The following is a 17972-nucleotide window of genomic DNA, read 5'->3' on the forward strand; positions in this document are numbered from 1 at the left end:
TATCCACTCTGTCCATGCTCTCATAATTTTATATGCTTGTATCAGGTCACCCCGCAGCAAAAACAATCCAAGTTTGTCCAACCTCCCCTTACAGCTAATACACTCCAATCTAGGCAAATCTCTTTTGCACCCTATCAAAAGCCTCTACATGCTTCCTACAGTGTGGTGACCAGAACTGCACACAATACTTCAAAGGTGACAAAAGTAAAGTTTTATACAGCTGCACCTTGACTTGCTAACTTTTATATTCAATGTCCCAACCAAAAGCAAGCATGCTGTATGCCTTCTTTACCAACTTATCCACTTGCAGGAATGATGGTGCTGTACCCCAGGATCCCTCTATATCATTGCTCTGAGCTGTCCTGTAATTTACTGTATACATTCCCATTGCATTTGACCTCTCAAAATGCATTAGCTTACATTTGTCCAGATTAAATTCCATCTGCCATTTTTCCACTCAACTTTCCAATTGATCTTTATCCTCCAGCAGCCTTTGACAACCTTTCTCACCATCCACAAGTCTACCAATTTTTTTGTCTTCTGCAAACTTATGAACCAGACCACGTATGTTTTTGTCCAAATCATTTATATATATATTATATGCAACAGAGGTCCCAGCACTGATCCTTGCAGAACACAACTGGCCACAGACCGTCAGTCAGAAGAATGCCCCTCCACAACTATCCTCTGACTTTTATCATCAAACCAATTTAGCATCCAACTTACCAACTCAGAGTGGAACCCATGTGACTTATTCTTCTGGATCAGCCTACCATGAGAGATCTAATCAAATGCTTTATAAAGTCCAAGTAGATTTCATCCACTGCCCTACCCTCATCATATTCATCACTTCCTTGAAAAGCTCAATCAAATTTGTGAGATAAGACCTCTCCCACACAAAGCCATCCTGACTTCTCCAATGAGCCCTTTCTTTTCCGAATGCAAATTAATCATGTTCCTCAGAATCTTCTCCAATAGTTTCTCTACCACTGGCTCACTGGTCTTTAATTTCCTGGCATATCCCTGTTGCTCTTCTTAAACAAAGGAACAACATTGGATATTGTGGCTAGACAAAAATACAAAGATCTCCTTCTGGCCCCAGCAATATCCTGCATTGCTTCCCTCAGTATCCTGGGAAATGATCCCATCAGGCACTGGGGACCTACCTACAGTAATGTTTTTCACGACACCCTGCTTCTTAATAGCGACATACCTACAATGTAAGCATAACCCTTCTTAATCTTCTTTGTCCTTCTTCTTGGCGAATACTAATGCAAAGTACTCATTAAGCCACCCCCACCCAATCTAATTTCTTCAGTTCCTGCCTAATACTGTTATAATCAGCTTTCCCCAAGTTTAGCAGTTTCACTTGAGGACCAGTCTAATCATTATCCATAACTATTTTACAACCTATGGAATTATGATCAGTGTTCCCAAAAAGCTTCACCACTGAAACTTGGATCAACCGCCAGTCGTTTCCCAATACAAACTCTATTATGGCTCCTTCCCAGGTCAGACAATCTCCATATTGTTTCAAAATGCCCTTCTGGATGCCCCTCACAAATTCTGTTCCATCTAAGCCCCAGCACCTAAGGGAATCCAAGCCAATATTGGGAGTTAAAATCACCCACTACAACAAACCTGTTGTATTTTACATTTTTCTACATTTTTAAAATAATAGATTAGCATTTTCATGACTACTGATATTCAGATAACATGTCTGTAACTGTCTGCATTTTCTCTCCCTCCCTTTTTAAATACTCGGGTTACATTTGCCATCCTTCAATCTGTTGGAACTGTAGCAGGTCCACAGAATTTTTAAGTTACCCATCAATTTAGTTCCAGCCCCAGTGATCGTCAGTTCTTAACTCCATTCATTTCCCCACCACATTTCTTACTAATATAGATTTCTGTCAATTCATCCTTCTCACTAAGATCTTTGGCTCCCTAACATTTCTGGGAGGTTATTTGTGCTTTTTGTGAAGACAGAACTTAAGTATGTGTTTAACTCTTCTGTCAATTCTTTTGATCTAGACATTATCATTGTGTTTAATTTTATAATTATAATTTCCCAAGTTCTGATTACAAGGTACCTAGATTTGTTTGTACTAATTTTCTTCCTTTCACATATTTATAGATACTTTTACAGTCAGTTTCTATGCTCCCTGCAATTCTGCTCTCAAGACTCTATTTTTCCCTTGCAGTTGCTGAATTCAAAAAGCTCTCAGTTCTCAGGCTTGCTGTTTTTTGAGCAATTTTATATATTTTTTGTTTGGATCTAATTCTACCTCAAATATTCTTTGTAAATCATGATTGAGCAACCTTTAATCTTTTGTGTTTGTGCCAGACAGAAATGAATAATTGTTGTAATTCATGTACATTTCCTTTAAATATGAACCATTGCCTATCCCTCGACAGTCCCCAGGGTTCCCCAATTCATCCTTGCCAATTCAATTTATTTAGATTCCGGACCCTAGTTTCAGATTCGACTACTTTTCTCCCCATTTACATGAAGAATTCTACTATGTATGATTGATCTTCTGCAAGTAACCTCACAAAGGAGATTATTGGATATATTTCTTTTCAGATAAAATTAGCTCCCATATTCAGACAAGCTTTTAAAAGTTTCAAGCTTCTCAGTGAATGATGGGGAGTGTAAGTGAGATCTTGGGTGAGTGGGTGGGTGATGGATGAGTGAGCCGGCAAGTCTGTAGTTGAGTGAATGAGTGCGTGAGGGAGTGAGTAGGTGAGTGAGTAGGTGGATGAATAGCTGAATGAGTGAGCAGTTAGGTTAGGTCAGGTTGGGAGTTGTCGTCAGTGAGAAAGTTAGGTTGACTTTGGGTAGAGGAATGGGTAAGGGTTGGTTGTGATCTTCAGTTCAGTTACACTGGCTGAACGCTGTGAGAAAAGGTATCGACTGATGTAACATTTCCAGGGCAATCTAGAAGGTAAGTCACACTTATCTGGCCCAAATCTCTGAAGAGCTTAGTGTTGTTGGATGAAATATCAAAGAGGAGTCAGCTCTGTGTTCAGCCCTACAAGTGATCTTTATTCCAAGCTCTTTTACCACATATGTGGGAGAGGCCAGAGGCATGTCAAATCTGGTTTTCACATGAGGCTCGGTTCGCCTCTTAATAACACCCAGATCAGAGGAGAGGTCAATGACACTTAGGGACAACCTTTTCACGCAGAGGGTGGTGCATGTATGGAGTGAGCTGCCAGAGGAGGTTGTGGAGGCTGGTACAAATATAATATTTAAAAGGTATCTGGATGGGTATATGAATAGGAAGGGTTTAGAGGGATATGGACCAAATGCTGGCAAATGGGACTAGATTAATTTAGTATTTCTGGTTGGCATGGATGAGTTGGACTGAAGGGTCTGTTTCCATGCTATACATCTCTATGACTCTAAGACTCCATGGTCTCATTGTTAGCCACATCCCCTAATCTAATCATCCAATCCCGTAAACTCACAATCTATAATGGACAATTCTATGGACAGTCCTAAGTCCTCCCATAATCTCATGATGTTTACCAGATACATCCATCATCTGTCTTTTGGATTTTTCAATGCATCTGACAGTTAATCTCCTGCCCAGTCATTGTCAGCTGTACCACATTATTTGCCAACAACCTAAATACTTGCTTATCACTGAAGACTCTTGCAAATTCTCTACCAAATTTAGTACATAATATTAGGAAGTATATTAATTTCTACCAATTGTTGTAAAGACTTTAAAATCAAGTGATATATATATATAGTGAATATATGGTGACTACAATTCTGTGATACAGCTCATAAATTGGGAACATCACCTCTCTCACTTCAAACTGAGAGATTAAGCAAACTGTCCCTCTGACTTGCAGTTGCCATTACAACCCCTGTTATTTGCATCTGTAAGTGAGTTTTAACCAGAGTTTAGTTCTTGAGTGAATCTTTACTGTTTCCATTCTAAACACTTTCCATTACCATTTTCTTTTCTTAATAGAAAGCATTTATCTAAATTCCACTGATGAGGATGAAATTCAAACACTTTACAATTTTACCAGGTTTTTAAATGAAACTTATTTAGATTCGGCTAATAACTAGTGGACATAACCGCATCTTCACTCTGCTGTTGTAATCTGTCTCTGGAACTCTTCCCTTGATCTTTGCATGTAAAAATCTGCAATTTAAGGTGCAGTTGTTTATCTCTCCTCTTTTGCTCTCTTAAAGCTTATCTGTTACAATATTTATTGCTCCATCTTCCCTCCCAGTGAGGGGGCATCTTTTAATGTCTCCAGTTGACTGCTTATAAAATTCAATTAAATCTCTGCATGGATGCTTTTGAATTGCATTTCCCAATACTCATACTGATTATTATATAATGACAATTACCTAAAGAGGCTAAATTATTGTGGGATTATGTTTTTTTACTAAATTGCAAAATTGTGACTTTGGCTTATCTAGGCCTTTCAAAAATGCCCCTTATTAAAATGCTTCTGGTTGTAGAACTGCCTGTTTGCAGATACCCAAATAAGTTCCCTTATGTTTCTTCTCACCAGGACCCTTTCATGACCCTCATGGGAGCTTTCATTATCTTATCCAATAACATGGATGGAGGCCACAAGTCTGGCTGTGAACATTTGCTTTATGTAGCCGCCAACACCTTTTGTCCATCTTGTGTCAGGTAAAAAAAACCCAGGCGGCCATCTTGTCAACTTTAGTCATGGGCTGCTATAACATTCATATCACAGACTGTTGTAGAAGGTCTAAGGAAGTGGAAATCATCCACTTGGGAGTTTAACTTTGCCAGGGTTGGGCACTTGAATTAAAAGCAAAACAAAATAAAAGTTCAAACACTCAAAAACATTTGCCTATCATTGAACTGAAAGAAGACATTATGTGTCATGATTTCAGATTGCGGCATCGAACTAAGTGTGGATTTACTGCAACTGCAATTCACCACGTGACCTCTCTATTCACTTTGCCAATAAAATAACCGCAGCTGAGAGAGCAAGTTCTTGCAAGATGCGAAATTTTGGCCATTATTTAGAGCCTAAAAAAAAATTTGAGGCAGGCCTGACATATGTAACACCTGTAATAAAACCATTGTAGGAGCATTTGCAAAAGAAGCGTTAATTTTTTTGATGATCCAGATCTTTCTTAATAGAGTTAAAAATCACACAACACCAGGTTATAGTCCAACAGGTTTAATTGGAAGCACACTAGTTTTCGGAGCGACGCTCCTTCATCAGGTGATAGTGGAGGACACAATTCTAAATGCATCCTCGCACAGACTTAGACCACTCTACACTCACGCACACACATACACTCACTCTCACAGACACACACACCCACTTACACACTCCTACAGACACACACACTCCCACACTCACACATGCACCCCATCACAGACTTAAGACACTCTACACTCACTACACACACATATACACTCTCTCTCACACTCACAACCCCCAACCCAGACAGACAGACACACACAGATAAACAAAGACCCAAATCAATCTAAATATCATGGCGTAGACTGTAAAAACACAGAGGGCTAACACCTTCAACATATTGTCTAGCTAACATCCATTGTTACAGCTAACCTGAGAATGCAATTTAAAAAAAGGTTTTGTGATCTACACATGAAAGAAGTGAAACTATCATGGTATTTGAACAGATGAAAGATTCAACAGACAATCAAGATATTTTTCAATGTATAATTTCAGTTACATCACACTGTAAATTTTTGCTATAAATTCTGTGCCTTAGAATTGTGTCCTCCACTATCAGCTGATGAAGGAGCATCGCTCCGAACACAGTCCAACACAGGCATCTCCAAATCATTTCTTAATAGAGTTTGTTTCATAGAAGCACTGCACTGAATAGGATGCTTCAGATTAAAGACAATAGATGGCAGTGTAGAGACATTAAAGATATCTCATCTTCCATGTTGAATGTGAAATTGCAAAGTTCCTCCTCTTTATGCTAGTTATATGTTACCGAGGGGAAAAAATATCTGCTGATTACTTTAAATAATTGATAACAAAGTAATACTTTAATCTGTACACTAACACCACAGTGCATTTGCAGGTATTTAAATCAACTTTTTTCTACAATCAATTTTTCCATTTGAAATTATGAAACAAAAACCCTGCATAAAATATAGGCTCAAATCTTCCAATCAATGTCACAACAACTGTGTTCGATGCTCATCAGACAGAATACTGAACCTAATATGTTTAAATATGTCCACCTTTCAACACTACAGAAATAACTCCCCAAATGCAGGAACACACTCAAAGGGTACAGATAAAAACCAGTGCAGAAGATTCACCCCTTCATACAGCATGGGTTGATATCAGGTAAGTTTAAATGTCCAGTGTAACTATAGTGACAGGGTGGAATGAGTGAATGTGTGGAGTGATAGGGTGTATTGATGGGTGAGAAAGTAGATGAATTCAATGGGAAGGATGGCAGCTGAGTGAAGTGATAAATGGGTAGCGAGAGGTGAGAGTGATGGCAAAGGGGTAACATGATAGGTTGGAAGGGTCGCAGATGATAGAGTAGTAGGTGGATATGGTAACAGAGGGGTAGGCTTTTAGGGTGGCAGGTGGATGAGGTGAGTAGGTGGATGAGTGATTAGGTGGATGGGGGGAGTGGAATCTGACAGACTAATAAGGTTGTGGACAATGGTCGCTGCTGGAAGTGCAAGCATGATATCAGTTTAAGTGTGGAACCTTCAGTGCTAGGTATGGAGGTCTTCTGTTGTGGGAGGCTAGACACATGCTGGGGGTATGGGGTTTGGGATGTGTGGGCATCTGTTGGCAAGGCTAAATGAGGAGACCTTGGTAGAGGAGGTGACTGATTAGGAGGTCTTCCTCACCCAAAGTACAAGAAGCATGAGTTGCCAGGCTTTCCTCAGTCCCTGAGGCTTCTGACCTCAAAATAGGGGCTGGGCAGGAAGCAGCACTTACATTTGTCAATTGAAAGGCAATGGAGAGAGATGGTGGTGAGTGTCAGCAGTATATATGTGCACACTGATGCAGTCATCTTCAATGGTGCCATTGATGGGCAGCATGTAGATAAGAACTGGAGAGGCAGGATAGATCCATGTGGGATACTAGTCTTTAACATGTGGGAGGGAAAAGTCAATCTATTGCAGGTGATTCTCTCTGGCTGAGACAGGATTGTTAAGAATGGAACTAAATAAACACAGTCCTACATGACGGATGGTGTGGGGAAAAGCTGAAGTAGGACTCTGGCCAGCTATGTTAAAGGTTGCTGATAGATGGAGAAGGATGAGCAGGGATCATTTATCTTTGCAACAGCCACATACAAAAGTTGGCTCATAATTTGCATTTTTCCCAAATCCTTTAAATCACTTTGTATGTTCTGTTTTTATAAGTTCAAAAGTTTCAGCAATTGCTTCATGATTTTTTTTTAAAGAGATATAATTGAAAATGACCATTACAAAAGTTGATTGTGTGGTTTGAGATTCAAATTCCAATACAGTGATGAGGGCCTATGCTGCAGTAATTTCAATGAGATGTTGTTCATGTGGTGTATTTCATATCGATCTGTGATTTGTATATCTTAAATGTTTTTTTTAAGAGTTTGGATTTTCAGCTAGTGGCATGTGAGTATTGATATATTTGTGTGACAGGGTTGAATAATGAACGAGGAGAAAGTGAGGACTTCCTGAAGAAGGGCTTATGCCCGAAACGTCGATTCTCCTGTTCCTTGGATGCTGCCCGACCTGCTGCGCTTTTCCAGCAACACATTTTCAGCTGTGAATAATGAACGAGGTCAGTCTATCCTGAACTATGATTTGAAGCCAGCGTATATCAGAGCACAGAAGACTCAAAACCTCCTGGAGTTTTTATGATGAGGTTTTATCATAAAAGAGAGACAACTTTGAAAGACATTAGTTTGAAAATAATCAAGGAACAATATTAACGTAAAAGTTCCCAGAGACTGAGAAGTTTTAGAATAGTTTGAAGAAGTCTTGACTGGCTTCAGATGCAAGAATAGTTTTTTTTTCTAGAAGAAGGAGATAGTTCAGAGTTGTTAAGGATTGAGTTACCTCAGTGAAGGAGTTTTTTTAAAACTTCCAGATCAGGAGTATTTAGAGTCAGAGAGTCAAAGAGATGTATAGCATGGAAACAGACCCTTCGGTCCAACTTGTCCATGCCGACCAAATATCCCAACCCAATCTCGTCCCACCTGCCAGCACCTGGCCCATATCCCTCCAAATCCTTCCTATTCATATACCCATCCAGATGCCTTTTAAGTGTTGCAATTGTACCAGCCTCCACCACATCCTCTGGCAGCTCATTCCATACATGTACCACCCTCTGCGTGAAAAAAGTTGCCCCTTAGGTCTCTTTTATATCTTTCCCCTCTCACCCTAAACCTATGCCCTCTAGTTCTGGATTCCCACTCAGGGAAGAGACCTTTTCCATTTATCCTATCCATGCCTCTCATGATTTTATAAGCCTCTATAACATCATCCCTCAGCCTCCAACGCTCCAGGGAAAACAGCCCTAGCCTATTCAACTTCTCCCTATAGCTCAAATCCTTCAACTCTGGCAACATCATTGTAAATCCTTTCTGAACCCTTTCAAGTTTCACAACATCCTTCCGATAGGAAGGAGACCAGAATTGCACGTAATATTCCAAAAGTGGCCTAACCAATGTCCTTTACAGCCGTAAAATGACCTCGCAACTCCTGTGCTGAATACTCTGACCCAGAAAGGAAAGCATACCAAACACCTTCTTCACTATTCTATCTACCTGCGACTCTACTTTCAAGGAGATATGAGCCTGCACTCCAAGGTCTCTTTATTCAGCAATACTCCATAGGACCTTACCATTAAGTGTATAAGTCCTGCTAAGATTTGCTTTCTCAAAATGCAGCAGCTCGCATTTATCTAAATTAAATTTCATTTGCCAATTCTCAGCCCATTGGCTCATCTAATCAAGATCCTGTATAATCTGAGGTAACCTTCTTCGCTGAGAAAAAACTGAGGACTGCAGATGCTGGAGATCAGAGCTGAAAATGTGTTGCTGGAAAAGTGCAGCAGGTCAGGAGCAGGAGAATCGACGTTTCGGGCATAAGCCCTTCTTCCTGAAGAAGGGCTTATGCCCAAAACGTCGATTCTCCTGTTCCTTGGATGCTGCCTGACCTGCTGCGCTTTTCCAGCAACACATTTTCAGCTCTAACCTTCTTCGCTGTCCACTACACCATCAATTTTGGTGTCATCTGCAAACTTACTAACTATACCTCTTATGCTCACATCCAAATCATTTATATAGGTGATGAAAAGTAGTGGAGCCAGCACCGATCTTTGTGGCAAACCACTGTCCTCAGGCCTCCAATCTGAAAACCAACCCTCCACCACCATCTTCTGTCTTCTACCTTTGAGCCAGTTCTGTATCCAAATGGCTAGTTCTCCCTGTAATTCATGAGATCTAACCTTGCTAACCAGTCTCCCATGGGGAGCCTTGTTGGACACCTTACTGAAGTCCAAATAGATCATGTCCATCTCACCTGTGAAAATCTAAGATTTAAGTTTTGTGATTATTCAGTGGAAAAGGCTTCATTGCTCATAAGGCTGGAATTGAGATTAAACAGTTAAGTCAAATAAAAGATTTGAAGGAAGGAATTTCTTTGGATGAACTGTAAACTAATCGTATTGGGCTGCAGACGAGATTTTGTTTGTCCATGTGTTTCAAAATCTTTCAAATTGTATTATATGTGGATAGCTTGATTTGCTTCACTTTATTTTTATTCCAAATAAGTTTTTATTCTTAAGGAATGAAAAATAATTTTAAAATGGAGGTGGGCACCCTGATGACAAGAATAACTGCCCATGGTGATTGGCTGAAAGGGTTCAGACAGGTGATTGGCACAGCAGAGATTAGATATGCATTAATTTGTACTGTACTTGGATGTTATTCAGTGCTCCAAAACATAAAACAAAATCCCTTTGTATCAATAGTATTAGTAAATAAAATTGAAAAACTTTTTTGTCGATGTGAATATGCTAATAAGAAAGTGATCAGCACAAAGCACAGCTGTTTAAAATTCTTGCATTCATTAAGACAATACATTAGAAAGAAAATATGTTGATGAATTTGGCATTATCTAGTGATCTGCAAAAATAATGGATCCTTTCTGTATTATCATTTTAGGTGCAATTAGTGACTAATTGCACAAATATGTGGTTCTGTAAATCATTGAAAGTTATTCTGGCTTGTCTCTCTTATGTTTAAGTACAAAGGCTATCACAGCAAAGCAGCTCTAATATGAGCAGCTGTGGATACCATTTTTCATAGTAATTAATTCTGCATTTTAATTAGATCATTATCAGAAGAAATTATGCTTTATCCACATCAATCAGAAATACATATTAAATGCATTAACAGCTTTCACCATCCTCACATGCCAGGTCGCATTTCAAAAGTAGCAAAACATAACTACCATGTGCAGGTAAAAACAATACATGCGCAGCAAGGGTGTGTTAACATAAGAAAATGTTTTCTTGAAAGAAAAGTAATGAATGCTGGAAACACTCAGTAAATGAGGGAGAATTGGAGGCATATGCAACAGAGTGCAACCTTTCATCAAAACTGAAAGAGAGATTTAACAGTTTCTAAGCAAGGTCAGAGCAAGGAACAATGGGGTATGGATGACAGGGGGATCAGGTTTGAAGGTTAAAAACAAGAGAATGATCTCTGAGATGAGGTAGGATAGGAGGGTTTAAATGACAAAAGGGATGATGGTGCAGGTTGACTGGGAATATGGGACAAGCAAGAAAGGAAAGGATCCATCCAGATAAGGTGTAAATGCTCATAGAAGAACTTACACAATGATCTTTTGTCCAAGCAAATGAGAGCAGTGATGAACTAACGTTATTGAATTTAGTGTCAAGGCTGAACTGTACCTAATTGCAAAAGAGCACATGGAAGATGTTGGTGGAAAAGAGCTGATGTTAGGGGCATTGGAAAAGAGTACCAGTAAATTGTCAATTTACAATGCACAAAGTTGGGTGGAAAGGAAGATGGAGAATGTTCTATCACACTGCAGCTGCCAAAAATGTTGAAGGATGATCCATTGAATGTGGAAGCTGATGGAGTGGGAGATGAAAGACCAAGGAATGAAAGCAGAATAGCAAGGAATAGGATGGACCTGATGAAGGATCCTCAACCACACTTGAGAGGACTTCTCAGTTGAGGCAAAAAAAGGACAAATTGGAAGCACTGATGTGGAAGGTGACCTTCTTTAAGTAGATGCAACAGAGATGAGGTAATTGTGATGAATGAAATACAATCCTATGGAAACATGACAGAAAGAATTTTAGTCAATGCAGCTGAGACTAAATAGTAGTAGATAGTCTATCCCAGAAATGGAGATGAGGATGTCCAAAATGGAAGAGGAAAATCAGAATGAATGCTAAGGACAGAGGCTTGGAAATGAGAAGCAAAGTTGATTAAGTTTCCAGTTCAGGATGAGACCAAGAAATCACCTAAAATGGTTATCAATATACCAGTAGCGTGGATGAGGGAAGTGAGATGGATAGGACTGGGGCAGAGACTGCTTCCCTTATCCTATTGTAAGACATAGCTATGACCCATAGGGGCTTCAATAGTAAATCAAGCTATATGGAAGAAATGAGAGGAGTTCAAGAGAAAGTTATTCAACGTAACAGCCTGTCCAGTCAAACAGAGTAGAGTGGTGGGAAGGAAAGGAAATCTGTCCTTGCAGAGGTTGGGGGTTAAGAGACATGGACTGAGGCCAAGAAATTGTAAACAGTGATAGTGGCAGATAGCGCTAAAAAGCTGTTGTCATATGTCAGAATAGACTAGACAAGAAAACCAATGGTTGAGGTAGGAAGAAATAATTTCCATGGGGTGGAAACTAGCTGAAATAATGGGTCTACCCAGGTAGTTTGTTTCTGAACAAAAAAACAAAGAACCCCCTGAGGATACTGGAGATCTGAAACAAAAAAAAAGAAATTGCTGGTGAAATTCAACAGAACTGGCAGCATCTGTGGGGAGAAAGCTGGGGCAACATTTTGAGTCTGATGACTCTTTATCTTAACTGTTAGCAGCTCAGAAACAGTGGTATATATGCTGAAGATGAGGTGAAGGAGAGGGTTTGTAGGGGGAGAGGTGAACCAATAGATGAAGACAGAGCCTAGACAGATTTATGAAAGAGGTAGGCAGTTGAGGGGATTATTCATAACAGGCCAGGATAGAAGAGAATCTGAATAAGAGGTAAGGAGAGTAGCAGAGAATGGACATGGTCTGCTGAAAGATTTTCCTGCTCCTCAGATGCTGCCTGACCTGCTGTGCTTTTCCAGCACCACTCTAATCTTGAAAGCAAGCCATGTCATGGCAGAATCAGGGTTGTGGGGGTGGGCAATGAAAAATGGAAGGATGGAATAAAACTCTAAAGTTCTTGAACTCAATGTTGCAGGGATCCCAAGCAGAAAATGAGATGCCGTTCTTCGAATTTCCAGTTGCCTGCCACTTCAACACAACACTGCATTCCTGGCTACCATTTCTGTTGCAGGCCTACTGCAGTGTTCCAGTGAGCCTCAGTACAAGCTTGAAGAACAGCACCTCATATGCCTTGCATTTGCTTTTGTGTATGTGCCATCCACCTCCACCTTCTAGAGCTGCTGACTGGCCATGGCTTCAGGCCCTCAATAGGCTTCCTGCCCCAGGAGCCTGCCTGGCAGATAATTAGGAGCTTATCAGTGGACACCTTGATGATGAGCCTGAACTCAGGGCCCACATATGGTCCCAATGTCAGGCTCTTGGTGCCCAAGAGAAGGTTCAACTCGTATACCACGTTCTTTCTCCACAGATGCTACCTGACCTATTGCATATTATCAGCATTTTTCGTCTTTTTAAAAATGATTTCCAGCACATGCGGTTTTTTTAAACATTTCATTATGTAGCCGATGAAAAGTCTGTAGGATGGCTTTAACAATTTAATTTCAAGCATCTGGAAGGGAAGAATTTGACAATGCTTTTCAGTAGATGTAACAAATGTACGTACTATACAGATATTACCTGAGGCTTCCTGCAGTGAAGATAATTCAGAATTCCCTGATGTGAAGTCAACATAGTATACATTAACATTTACTAAACAGCTGAGTCACACTTCCTTTATGGCTGCAAAATTTAACTATTTGAAATTCTTACAAACACTAATGGCAAGTCTCAAGTAGCCAATATAACTGCTTAAATGAGAATAATTCAAAACGGTATTATCATTACAGGAAGAAAGCATTGATAATGAATATGCATCACATCTTACAAGTGCTGCTCACACTCTTAAAAGGAATCTCAAAAGTGGTAGAGAAGGTTCAGAAGCTTCTTTTAAAATTGACTTGCAGCCTGTGAATAAAGACTCTGTTGCATTTCAGAGAAATATCTGTGGAATACAAAGGATAAAGTCAAGTTGACTCGTGTTCACTGAGGAGATTTTGTGATTTATTGATTAAGCTGCTGAATGAAGAATTTTGTGGAAGATTACAATGTTATCTCAGTGCTGAGGAAAAGGTGTCAGAAACATCCCAAGCAATTGCTGCCAGAAAACCAGAGACATATGGATAAATGTTGAAAATTTCCTTGCCTTAGTGTGTTTCATATTCTTTCTGAATTATTTTTGCTTTTCCAATCAAGGACAAGAGAAGGGCTATGAGACTACAAAATTTATACTACAGGTCATCAAAAGATGGAAAGGAGGTCAAAGAGTAGATTTGAAAGTAAGTTGAAGAAAATGCAAGAACTTTGGAGTAACAATAACAGAAATATAAATTAATCTAAGTAGGTTGACAGAAATTTCCAAAATGTGCACAACTGAACATTCCTCCAATTCCAGCTTAATGTGGAAGCACATAGTGCTGCATCTACCTTTGAAAATTGCAGTGGGACAAGTGAAGTATGTTTCAACAGGAGAATATGTTGGAAAAATGATGGTATGTTTTATGTAGTTATGGAAAATGATGAAGAAAATTCAAAAGTAAAAAGATGCATCAAGAGGAGGGCTAATTTCAATAATTTAAAAGTGATCTGATAATTTGAAATCAAAGATTAGATAAAACAGTAAAAGAGCAATGGGAACTTGTAAAGAAGAGAAAGATGCTAATGTTATAGTAAAGGAGAATGAAGTAGGGAAATTGGATAGGATAAAAATGGATGAAGAATGGCAGCATTCAAAGGAGGAAACTCACCCAGTCTGAATGGAATTCATTCCTAGGTTACTGACAGCTGACAATGGCCATGATTTTCAATAGTGCTTGGAATTGGGAGTGTGTCAGAGGATGAGGGCATTGAAAATGATGCTCTCCTGTTCAACAAAAAAGGAAGAGGGTTAAAACCAGCATCTACAGTCAATTTGTGAACAGTGACATTCCATAAACAGCAATGTGATGATGAGCACTTACTTTGTATTTTTCTTTCAATTGATCAATGTTTGAAGAATAAATATCGGTCAAGAGTTCAATATGATTGTGGGCAGGTAGTCAGACTGGGTGATTGGGTTTCACTGTGTGTAATTGGGCGACTCAGTGCAATATGATGGGGAGAGAAAGTGAGGACTTGCAGATGTTGGAGATCAATGTCGAGAGTATGGTGCTGGAAAAACACAGCTGGTCAGGCAGCATCCGAGGAGTAGGAGAATCGACGGCTCAGGCAGAAACCCTTCATCAGGAATGAGGATTCTCATCTCCTGATGAAGACCTTATGCCTGAAATGTCAATTCTCCTACTCCTTGGATGCTGCCTGACCTGATATGAAACGAGGGTTTAGTGAGGAGGAATGAGGTAGATGCATGTGGGATCAGCGTGTGTGTGTAAGTGATTGGGAGTTAGCATGAGTGATTGTGAATTAATATAAGTGATTATAGGGTGTCTGTGTGAGTGATTAGGGATGTCAAGTATGGATGATTATATTGCAGGTTAGTATGAGCGATTGAGGGTTAATGTGAGTGATTGAGGGTTAATGCGAGTGATTGGGGGTGTAAATGTGGATGCTTGAGGGTTAATTTGTGTGATTGTGGTGTGTCAGTGTGGATGAATGTTGGGGTATTAGTTTTATAGTTGACTGGAGTTAACATATTTAATTGCTCTCATGTTTCCTTATTAACTATTATGGTAAATAAGTTAGAATCCTCTGAAGCCAACAACTCTACCTTTGATTTGTGGACTTTTTCAGAAGGATACAGAAGGATAAACGAATACAAAACCTTGGAATAAAAATGCTTAGAAATGAACACAGTTGTCATACTAGGCCTCCATTTTGAAAACCACACGTCAAGCAAGTATGTCTTATTTACTAGTTTTACTGCTTTTCTCTTTTATATAACCATCCTTTGGAATTTCAGGATTCCAAGAGGTCCTGAGGTGCGTCTTTCAGAATGTGTCCACTCTCCGACTATTCAGAAATCAGAAGATCTTGGTCGATCTGGATGTTTAATGAAGAATAAACTTGTGCATTCTTGTTTACAAATACAGGTTCCAAAGGTGAAAAGAAATGCAGAAATAATGCAGAAGCAAGTGCCTTCCTGCGTCTAACTCCCACTGAGAACATTTGAATGCCTTCATGTAGACATTTCCACCTAAATATTAAGGGAAATGCATTGCCATCTCCAATAAATTAAAGACAGGGGAATTAATTAGAATTATTTGATAAATATTAACAATAAGGGTTGTAAAAAATCTCTATCACAGATTGGGTGTGAAATGGCAAAGGCTACCAATTTAAATAATGCTAGCCAAAATATATATCTATAGGTTCCTCACATCAGGATGGGAATTAGTACCTTGCTCATCATTCTGGTAAGATAATGAAACAGTAACAGTTACAAAGTGAGAATAAAATCATCTCACATGGAGATGAAATTGCTAGTGTAATGCTTCTGAGCTAGATGCAGAAGAACCTCTAGTTTGGTAAAAGTTGTAGTATTTTTTTAAAAAATTCTCATTGAACACAAACAACAGCAGACACCATCACTCATAAAGGTTTGGCAAATTCAAAGTCAACCCTTTCTGACAGCTTTGAGAAGCAGACAACTTTGAAGTGAAGTTCAGAATTTCTGACTTGTTTAACCAATGTGAATATAAAGTCTAAGCACTAATGAGAATCTCAAAAATGCATGAAAATGTACCTGCTATCATTGCAACAGTAATATTTCTGCAGACAAAAATGAACCAATCACTATGATAGTGAAAGTACAGGACATAGTAATAATGTGCAAGAACTTCCCTTCCCCCATCTTGCTCCACCCACTATCAGCTAAAAGTTGGAAAGTAAGTCACAAATTCCCTGTGCCAGGAAGTAGGCAGAGGTAGACTTGTTTCATAATGATAACATGATAGAAATTTAAAAATTAAAGGTGAATTGATCAAAGTTATCAAAAATGAAAAAGACCAGGTAGGTTACGTCGGAAGTTCAAGATTAAGGGAACCAGTTTCATGATGACACATCAGGCATATTTGTTTAAAGGGGCTCTGTTAACTGTACAGGTGGTTTGTAATGTAGAGTGATGCTAACCGTGTGGGTTCAATTCCGACACTGGCTGAGTTTACCAAGAAGGACTCTCCTTCTCAACCTCTCCCTCACCTGTGGCATTGTGACCCTTAGGTTAAACCTTCACCAGTTGTTTCAGTCTAATGAGGGAGCAGCTCTATGGTCTTGTAAGACAATGGTAACTTTACCTTTATTTGTTTAAAACAAAGACTGCAAGCCAGGCCTGGGTGATAATGCAACTTTGTGGAATAGAATTAACTGACTTTTGAAAGATTCACCGTGTGAACCCCTGCAATGTGGAACCTTGTGGGGTGCCAAGGAAGTTTCAAAGAGAAAGACTTCAAATGCAAAGATGTAAGGCAACTTAATACCTCTGCTCAGCAAGAAAACACCTCCTATGGGTTATATTCCAGACTATGGAGAACACCTAAGGGACATGTTTGTGTTTTACCCTTCCTGGAACATTTTAAAAAAGGGGGTTAATAAAAAGACCTGCAACCTATTCTGTATGTGTAAGTGAGCTAATGTGCTAGGGTAGTCTAGTGAGCTGCGAAGGTTACAGATTGAATACTATTAAACACCTTGCATCGCGGTTAAAAAGAAAAACAACTAGCTCTGAATGTTGGAAAGTATAAAGAATTTCAGGTAATCTACAAAGCCAAGACTGCTATTCGACCAAGATCAATGTAACGGGTGTCACCCAATGTCACAGAGAGCAAAGATAAACAGCAATAGTTGGAAATGAATGTACTGCTTATATCCATTTTGAAGTATAAAAGAGGGTTGGATCCATATGTCTTATTCGCATTTTTACAGCTTTATTTGCTCTGATAAATGGTCACAATATACCAGCATCTACACTTCTTGAACAACTCAGACACTAATCTGTGTATCTTTTTTTGGACTTGTTTCTCATTTCTCATCTGAGTGTTGAATTATTATTCCTTCTCATGTTCAGTAACTCTTAACCCCCTCTTTTTTCTCAAGAGTGACTTTAAATTGGCTACTTTTTAAACATATAGTCTGGCGGAAAGGTTTCAAATTGGGGAACCTCACCTCAGATTGCTCATAATCATAAATTAATAGTTATAGCTAGACCATTTGGGATTGAATTGATCAAACTCTTGCACAGACAGAGGGTAGTAGAAATCTGGGATTCTCTTTGACAATGAGGAATTGAGACTACATGCAATGTTAATCTTATGAGATGATTGATTTTATATCTGATCAAATGTTTAAAATGTATGAAGCAAAGATAGCTACATGGACTTTGAAAGAAGTGTTACAAAGCAGAAAGATGCCATTTGGTCCATTTGGTCCATCGTGCCTGCACTGACTCTCCAGTTTTCTCCGTGCCCTTGCGCATTGTTTTTGGATAAATAATCATCCTCCGAAATACCTGCCTCCACTATACTTCAAGGCATTCTAGGCTGAACCA

General features: G+C 39.3%; 1 long non-coding RNA gene across 2 annotated transcripts in view; it reads left to right on the top strand.

Moving 5' to 3' along the window:
* Positions 1–15423, top strand: part of LOC122561125 — a 74763-nt gene extending 59340 nt beyond the window's left edge. Inside the window, exons 1-3 of one of the 2 annotated variants that reach the window (XR_006314918.1) lie at positions 7758–7794; positions 13688–13770; positions 15221–15423. This is a non-coding gene — a long non-coding RNA (uncharacterized LOC122561125). Of the gene's footprint in view, positions 1–7757; positions 7795–13687; positions 13771–15220 lie in introns of those variants that run through there. The other variant, XR_006314917.1, reaches the window with a different exon arrangement.
* The last annotated feature ends 2549 nt before the right edge of the window (positions 15424–17972 follow it).

The sequence above is a fragment of the Chiloscyllium plagiosum genome, chromosome 22 (assembly GCF_004010195.1).
Source record: "Chiloscyllium plagiosum isolate BGI_BamShark_2017 chromosome 22, ASM401019v2, whole genome shotgun sequence".
Taxonomy (NCBI): domain Eukaryota; kingdom Metazoa; phylum Chordata; class Chondrichthyes; order Orectolobiformes; family Hemiscylliidae; genus Chiloscyllium; species Chiloscyllium plagiosum.